The 8,987-nt window shown below is 43.4% G+C and overlaps 1 protein-coding gene across 7 annotated transcripts in view; it reads right to left on the reverse strand.

Annotated features, from left to right (window-relative positions):
* Positions 1-8,987, reverse strand: part of celf6 (CUGBP Elav-like family member 6) — a 156,460-nt gene that overhangs the window by 101,300 nt on the left and 46,173 nt on the right. The window lies entirely within an intron of this gene.

Below are 8,987 nucleotides of genomic sequence, written 5' to 3' on the forward strand. Positions count from 1 at the left end.
CATTAAATAAATAATCTGGGATCACATCTCTCCTCAGATGTTTGGAAATCCAATTATTGCTTTATCAAATTGGATTCTGCTGTTATTATTTTTATTTTTTCAGGGTGTGGTGCCCGGCAGCGGGATGATGAAATTGGTGCAGTTTAATATGAGCGCTGCTGATAAATGTGTTTGGTTTCATCACTGCAGCTGTAGACAGTCCAAAGGGCAGGCACGATGCTCTGGAGCACGGGCCACTGCTGGGACGACTTCTACGTTAATCATATTACAGCACAGCTCCAAGGTGTGCAGAGGACATTTGCACACAAGGAAATGTGTGTAGGACAAAAGTGGCAAGGCAGCACCCCGAGCCGCAGCGGGGATGCCGGCTTATGCTTCTGCTCGGACGGAGTGGTTGTGTTTACTGTTTAGAGATGCGGAGAGACTGTAACTTTCTATGAAGGAACGTAATTAGCTGTGAAGCGTCAAATAGACAACAAAGAGTGCAACATGAAACCGCCTGTGATGCGTATCCTTGAACTCTCTATGAGGAGATGGCATCTTTACAGAACAAAAAGATCCCTTGTCTTTGTCTCTCGTGTCCTCTGATCTCTTCTCTTTACACTACCATCTACATGTTTTCAAAATAAAAAAAAAAAACAAAGGCAAAAGAAAAGGAAGGATTCTCTGTGGGGCCAGCGTGATAAAATAGTTCCTCACAAGTTTTCCCTGAAAGTAGGAAGAAAGTGGCAGTCCCCTGAGTTCCTGTGTCCACTCTGAATGACACTCCGGCAGCCTCGCTCTCTGGGGAGCCGCTATTCACACGGCTCAGGGAAAAGGAAAGGAGAAAAAAACACAAGAAAAGTAAAATCACACTCCTGCTTTTCTTCTCTTCTCTTCTCTTATCTTTGATGCTTCTCTGGTACAAACCTGGGTTTTCTCCTGCGCTTTGTAACACCACACAAATGAAAACATGCGAGACAGAGGCAAAGGAAAAATGAGGCACCCTGAGGTGGAGAGATGGTGTAGGGAGGGAACTAGGGGAATACTGGGGCTGTTTTCATACAAACAGTAAAGCCAGAGAGAGAAGTGAAACATCTTGTTAATGTGCTGCATACAGTACAACCTTGGCCTAATAGGCTGCCTAATATTCCCCAAAGAATGTAAATGTGTGTTTTGTCTTGCATACTTATGAATGCATAAGAAGGGCCTATCTACTGACCCATGTTGACCTATGAGGGGGTAAAAGCTTTACTTTTAATGGACTAAGGAAAGTGAATGAAAATTAGAAAGGCCTGGCTTTTTACAGTTTCTAAGAGTGGAGGCGATGGGCAAAGGGATGGTGAGTAAACAGACAGAGGGCAGTGGAGGCTACTTGAAGAATGATTGGTGGGGAAGTTTAGCAGCGTTCGGATGCAGATACGGTCTCCAGAATGTCTTAGCTGCAGAAAGGAAGTCTACCAAATGTTATTAGCAAATTAAATTAAAAATAACAACTGAGACAAAAATGAAAAGGATTCAGGTGAGAATGAGGCTATAACCTTCAAAACGTGTTTTTTCAATTAATCCTCACCCTGACTCCATGTATTCCTGTTGATAATAGTACTGTTTACTCCCCAGAACACACACACACACACACACACACACACACACACACACACACACACACACACACAAACAGGGTCCTGCTAATGCAGATAGCAGATTAACAGCTGTAAATCAGGGGAGATGCGGTGTATCTACCCAGGAGGTCGATAGGCTAGTCAAGCTGAGCCACAGCCGCATCAACATCAACTGGATAGATAACTTACACAGCATTGTCAAGGAGCCAGGCCCAGGCAGCAGGAGAAAGGATACGTCAGTTCACAGGCTGTTTTACCTTGCCAAATGAAATAATAATATTGAAAAGAAAAATCTGTGCGCTGTTACAGATTCATCAAAGTAAAATAAAATACCATGCAAGCAACAGTCACTCATATTTCCTGCACTACTGGTAAACAAATTTTCGAGATAAAAATGTGAATGTTGACAGTTGAGACAGCAAAATTTAAGAGTTAACACGAAATGAGTTATATGCAAAATATCCACAAACAACATCGTGATAAGAAATAATTAGGACGTGAAGCTGACAGGCATAAATATAGACTTGTTAAAGTCCTAACACTTTGCCAATAGCCAATCAGGAAGAGGAACTCAATGTCAGCGTATGCCATCCCTCAGGATTGGAGGGTGTTTATGACATAGGCTCTCAAATCTATATGTGTCATCTCCTGCATTGGGGATTGAGCTGTGAAAATGGGGTTGCTGGTGAGTCCAAAAGATACCTTTACATCCCAGATCTCCTGTGTGTACCTCCTCCGTCTCCACCTCCTGCTGCCGGGCTGTCAGTTCCCCATACAGCCTCATGGCCATACACAAAGAGACAGGCACAACATTATTCGTATCCCCTGTCTTCCCTGCACCTAGTCCACCACCATCTATTTATTTATCCCGATACTGAAAGTAAGGGGACGAATGGAAACACACCTTTTTTCATTATTTTTTCCTCATTCAAGTGCTTTCCAGCTGACTTAAATTCATATTTATGCTAATATGCGGCACCTCTCAGCCTCGCATGGGAGATGGGAGCCAGGCTAGAATTAATGACATTGCATCGGCGGTAATGTTTGCCGCGTTTCATTAGCTGGTATATCTTTAATTTCCAATAAACACAGTAATTAGGGGAGGTATCCGCGGAGACAGGCCCTGGCAGGCTGCTGCTGTGGTAACAGCTGTAACCGAATCTGCACAGAGGTAACAGCAGTCAAGGAGGACTTTCAGCTTAACCAAATCCTGCCTCGCAGTTGGAAGGGCCCCGATTCAATTATATGAAAATGAAGCCCACCACACTATCAGTCTACCCATTCACTGAAAAGTCAGAAGTAGGAAAGACAAAGCCAACAGCATCTGCAGATAGACGCCTTTTCCCATCTCCATGTACAAATAGTGCTAAATATTCTGAAATGCCTGTATACATTACAGCTATTTTTTATACTTCTGTAATAATCAGACACTGACATAAATGCTGATGTTTTCTGTTTGAAGCATTAAAAGCAGTATCTCCCTTTGCTTCAGCTTTCAAAAGCCCATTCTTTCAAAGAGCACTTAAGAGGGAGGGGAAAACATTCACAGGATGTTCCAAAAATCAGCCCCTCACATATTACACTGTCTCTTGCTCACTGTGAGCACAAAGGGCAGCAGAATGGATTAATCCTACACATTATAGTCAAAGGACTAGTGAGACTCATGTACAGAGAGGCAATTTACCATCCTGACCTTTCAATCTTTAAAACACTCTGCATATCCCTCCCCTCCCCCAAGCACACATACTTCTGAATTCTTTCCTCCGACGCAAGTGCTGCAATCATCTGAAGATTTCTTCATCTCAACATGTCTTGATGAACACAGTGAGATCAAGATGGAGGAAGAAAGAACAGCAGACAGAGCACAGGGAGAGATATGATGATTATAGAGACAAAGAAGGGAGAATTTCTCCTGGAGAATGGATACGGACGAGGTAACTGAGCGGCTGTGCTGGATAGGAGAGGGAAGCTGTAATGGAAACTGACACTGCCTGCATTTCCAGTTCTGACCTCCCAGTCGGAGTGTCCTGTTTATTTAGAGACAAACAAATACTGAATCACAAAGAGCTAATAGGTTGTGCTGGCTACTCTAACTCAGTCACCCCAGTGTAAGGAAGGGATGCTGAGTACAAACTGAATGGCACAGATGATACAGGGTTTGAGGGAGGCTGGTCTTTTTTTTTTCTTTTCTCTGTAACTGTTATCTAAGCAGGCTAAGAAATAGTGATGTAACATTGTAGTTGTCAAGGTAAATCAATTGAAAGGCCATATTTCAGCCACCCATTGACCTAATGGTTGAGGCAATTACCACATCGCCACAATGTCCACAGTCTGGTACCCAGCTGAGAAACCTTTGTGACTTACCATACCGCTCTCGCTGCCCTGTCTGGTTTTCTCTAGATTTTCAACATTTTCTCAAGGACAGACCACAAAAACCTGTACATACTACCAGATAGGTTTATTATTATAAAGAAGTCATTTTAGCATTTGTTCTCATAACTACCGAGGGACCGAATCCAAACATCTAAAATGATTCTTTGTTTTACAGTGGTTTCCTTTGTTAGTTTCTTTCAGGAAACTCGACTATGAATGCACTTCATTGTGTTGAACTTGTACAGTTTGCCCCAGACTGAGTAAATCTAAGGTTTCTTTACTTCACATAGAAGTCCTTGACTACTCTGAATAGCCAAACTTAGACTCAAACTAATACAAGCAATACATATTCTTTATCGTCATTTTTCAAATCTCATGTTTCTGCTTGTTGTCTTTTCTACCATTGCAAGGTCTTACAGCTTGTTGGGTTTTTTTTGTTTGTTTTTTTAACATGATTTGCCAGTTTTGCTGTTCTCTTGGTGGTGCTCGTGTTTTTTTTTTTTTCCTTTTTTCCCCCGACATTTGTTCCTCAGGTCCTGTCCTACCCTACCTGCGATCCCCCCTCGTGCACCAGATCATGCCGAGGCCATGGAAAGGTCACAGCTCACTGGTTGGTCCCACGCAGCCAGCCTCTCCTGCTGACCTCCATAGGATCAGGTCTGGCGTCCAACCTAGCTGACTGAAGCCCCGGGCCCAGTTTGGCTTCTCAGCATGCATGATTCATAATGTCAGACATCTCCATATCCACCATAATCAACAATATCAGCCTGGGACCGTGTGCTGGGCCGTGATTTAGCGACAGTGGCTTACCGATCCCGTTCAGACTTCGCACAGGAGAACAATAAGAGTTGACATCTCCATCTGCTGCCGTGAATTACAGCCGCTGTCTCCCTTTGCTCTCCGCAATGAGAGAGATTCACAAGGAGAGGGGAAAAAGAAGCTCGCTCACTTTGGAACCGCTCGCACCCTAAGTCAGAAAGCAGCGGGCTCAAGCTGTGCCTCTCCACCCTCCCATCTCAGTTGATCTTTGGGTGAGCATATGGCCTGAGATTCGACAAAGTGCAGCGTCTCGGCAGGCTGGATTAGGGATGGAGTAACAGGCTGCGAGGGAGTGGTGATGGACACTTTGGCGGGAGCATGCCGTAATCTACCCAGCAAGGCAGAGCACAGATGCTGGGCCAGGCAGGGAGGCTCACTCCTCGTTAAGGGTCCATTACAGAAAAGTCCTCGTTAAAGAAACACCACTGCGAGGAGAGACTGTCCGATAGATGAGCAGGAAGCAAGGGGAAAAGATTTAATTAAATATTTAATTAATGGACCCACCATTTTCAGCATGATCATGTCTCCATTTCCCTCATTAAAGATACCACAACCTGGCTGGGAGGACCAGCTTCAACCCAAGCCACTTTTTTTATTCCCCAAAAAACCTGTTAGATATTTAGTCTCTGTTGGAGACTCTCCCAGAGCCACATCCCTTTTGTACCCTTGGCTTGACGAAATTTCACCATATATATTCAGCTTGCTGTCTGTAGCTCTCCGACAGGCTTATCTGGTGAAAAAAGCTTTTAGTTAGCCAACCAAAGGGATGGAAACTGAGCAAGAAAAGCCCGAGGAATTCTGCTCTATTGAGCACTGGGGAGGACGTTAACATGGGGCCCCAGCACCTCTGCCAAAAAGAGTTAGCCCTATTTGATGTTTCAGTGTTTATAAAGAGACAGGGATGGGAATAGGCCTCAGCTCTGTACAGTGAGGGAGCAGCAGGTGCAGATTGGGACGAGCCAAAGTGATGACGCTGATGACTCGCTTCAGACTGAACACTGCAAAAAAAAAAAAAAGAAAAGTTTTCTCTAACCAATGATTCATCACAGCTTCATTGTTCTCTAAACAAAAAAGACAGAAGTCTTCATGCATACTTTATACAAATTGCATCTTCATATATTGGTGAGTTTATTTGATTCAGTGGCACTGCTGCAGGTGATAAACCTTCAAATGTATAACTTTGCTTTTGATACATTTTGTGGAGGAGCTTTAACATGATTAGAGCACTTTTTACTTTTTAGCACATCCGTTCTCTTCGCCTGAAACTGTTTGCATCACTTGTGACAAATAGAAATAAATGGATACTGTTAGCTATCTAAATATATCAGTATATGATCACATTAATCAGTGTCATCATGAAGAATCCTTTTTGTAAAGTCCTCCACCGGTTCTCCGAAGCTCATGTATAAAAGCTGCATGTCTCATGAGGAGATTTGCTGCACGTCCAACAGATCCATCAACTTGATCATTGGTGGGATTTTCGAATAAAAATCTAATTGATTTTTGAGAAAAAAGTCATTATATTTACAAATAATAGAAGGTGAAACTCTTGATATTTTATAGCATCTCTGTTCAGCCACAGATACATTAGTTGCAGACAACATATATGAACCTACCATATATTTTAATGATCAAGAATTAAACTGGAAGAAAAAAATTCCAACAGCCATTAACAAGAATATCATATCACATGAAAAGCCTTAAGAAATTTGCCCTGCGGGGGGCCGTTTTCCCCCTAGCTCTGTGAGAAAAGGTTCACTCTCTCACACTTGGAGCATCATGCTGCTGCTACTACTGACTGCCTTTCTCCCTGTAACACGTCACGCTGGCATCTCCCTCCCAGGTAAATCAGACATATGCACCCGACTGGCCACATAATCTAAGAAGAGACATGACTCATCAGATTCAGTCACCTCACTGTTTTGCTTTATGGTCCAGTCGCACTCACAGTCTGCTCATTGTCGGCCTTTTCTCTGTTGGGTTGTGGTTATTTCTGGAACTCTGACTTATCTGTCACCACTCATCCGAATACCCAGAGAGTTGCGATGTGCACTGTGCTCTTCTCAATCATTCATTAAGCATTACAGTAACATTTGCTACAGCAGCTCTTTTGTGGGAGAATAACACAGACCGCACTTTGCTACCAAACGCATCAGTTTGGCTGACAACTAACCTGCACCCGGATACCAAGTTTTTCTCTTCTCAACACCCCAACGTCAGCCTCTGTTCACACTGCAGTGCATCTGATATATCCCGCTTCTAGACGGCTGCCACTCTGATGAGATTAACAATACTTTTTATTCCACCTGTCCCTGCTTCAGTGTAGTTCTTTTTTTATACAAATAACTGTACAAATTCTATCATTATTAACTCGCTTCCCAAACAGCCCCACTCCACCTGGCTGTCTTCTCCATAGGAGTAAATCTGGTTACAGTGAGAAACCAGCCCACTTGAAAAAGACTCAAATAAACTCAACTTATGTCAGTGAATAAATGAAGTCAGTCTTCAGTCTTTTTTTTTTTTTTTTAACTTTGCTTCTGCACAAGCAGATAAAGAAAACTCAATCTGATGATGATTAGTCTGTCAGTTTTTAACAGAATAAGACTCCCGTTGAACCAATTGAAGTGATTGCTTTGGAAGTTTAAAGTTATGTCACCCTACAATCCAATTGGTTCACAACTACAGGTTTTAATGATGAAGTGCAGTTCAACAAGATTTCATATAGACATTTTCTGCAGTGTGGAAACTGAAAGAAATTCTCCAGAGAAGCACGTAGGCTGAACTGATGTAAGGAAGATTTTTTCCTCTACCTCTTTTCATTGTAACAACCTCCCTGAGCATTTCATAGCTGCATATGCTGCTGCTTAAAGCACCACTGAGATTTATGCCGTTGTCAGCTCACAAGGGTGCAATCAGGAATAAAGATCCCATAAACCCCTCTGATGTGTCCACAGGTACAGCAGCACTAGGTTATTGCTGATGGCAGATAAAACCCCGTAACTGTTGGTTGGATTTTTTTTCCCCCCATCTTTTTCTTATTTGAGGTGAAAGCTTACATAGTTCTACTTTGAGTGAGTTTCATGACCTGTAAACTTTTGTATACTGAATAAACCTCCAAGCACAATTTCACAAATACATTGATACCAACATGAAAACAAGTGTGAAACTTTGTTCCACTTAAAGAACAGAGGCACAGCAGCAGAGAACGAGGCAGGGACAGAGGAGAGAAAGAAGCCGCTAAGATTGCACGGTGCCAGAGAAGGAAAAGAGATTAGGATGGATGGGAAAACATGCACGTCTCGTCAAAGCTTTAGGCCCTTTTGTTTTAATCCTAAGTAATGCTGATTTCCTCTGGGTTGTTCAGGTTGCCAAGGCTGCCAGTGTCTGCGTAGGTGCACGTGAGTGCGTGTGCGCATGTGTCAGTGAATGCGTGTGTGTGTGTGTGTGTGTGTGTGTGTGTGTGCCTGGACTGTTTGTCCACTCGTGAAGTCCAGCCAGGTTGGCATCTGCTTCATTGTGCATGCTGCTAGTGTGAGTCTGCATGGATGCAATGAGTACCGCTCGGACCCCACAGATTATCTGCCATGTCCTATGTGGATGTTTATGTGTGTGTGTGTGTGTGTGTGTGTGTGTGTGTGTGTGTGTGTGTGTGTGTGTGTGTGTGTGTGTGTGTGTGTGTGTGTGTGTGTGTGTGTGCGTGCGTGCCCACCTGGCTATCTCTCAATGGGTTACATAAGTATGTGCGAACCCTTAAGGGGACTCCCCAGCTCTGGGTCCAGCTGGCACAGAGCTCTCCGCTCCTCGCTCTGCCTTTCAACTCAATCAAACAGCTGACTTTATTTATCTCGTCCTTCACCTGCACAAAAATATGTTGTTGTCGTCGATGTTGTTGCGTTCGTCATTTTAATGGAATTATTTGCACTCCACATAGTCTTTACAAGGGTGACTAACGGGGCTTAGGCGATGCAGCTTACATCGCTGCGAGACAATTCACTTTTCTCATTTGGTGTTTTCATGGTGAGATTGTCTGGTGTTATGGCTGGTTAGATAGCATCTACTCAATCCTTTCTGGCACAAATACGTGGTCGAAACTGCACAGTCAATAAAAAAGAAATCTGTAGCCATCCATATGCCAGTGGAGTTTGATGACTGATGGGAAAAGTATTTGCGAGAAGGCCGAGGCATGAAAGGTGT

The sequence above is a fragment of the Salarias fasciatus genome, chromosome 1, assembly GCF_902148845.1.
Source record: "Salarias fasciatus chromosome 1, fSalaFa1.1, whole genome shotgun sequence".
Lineage (NCBI taxonomy): Eukaryota > Metazoa > Chordata > Actinopteri > Blenniiformes > Blenniidae > Salarias > Salarias fasciatus.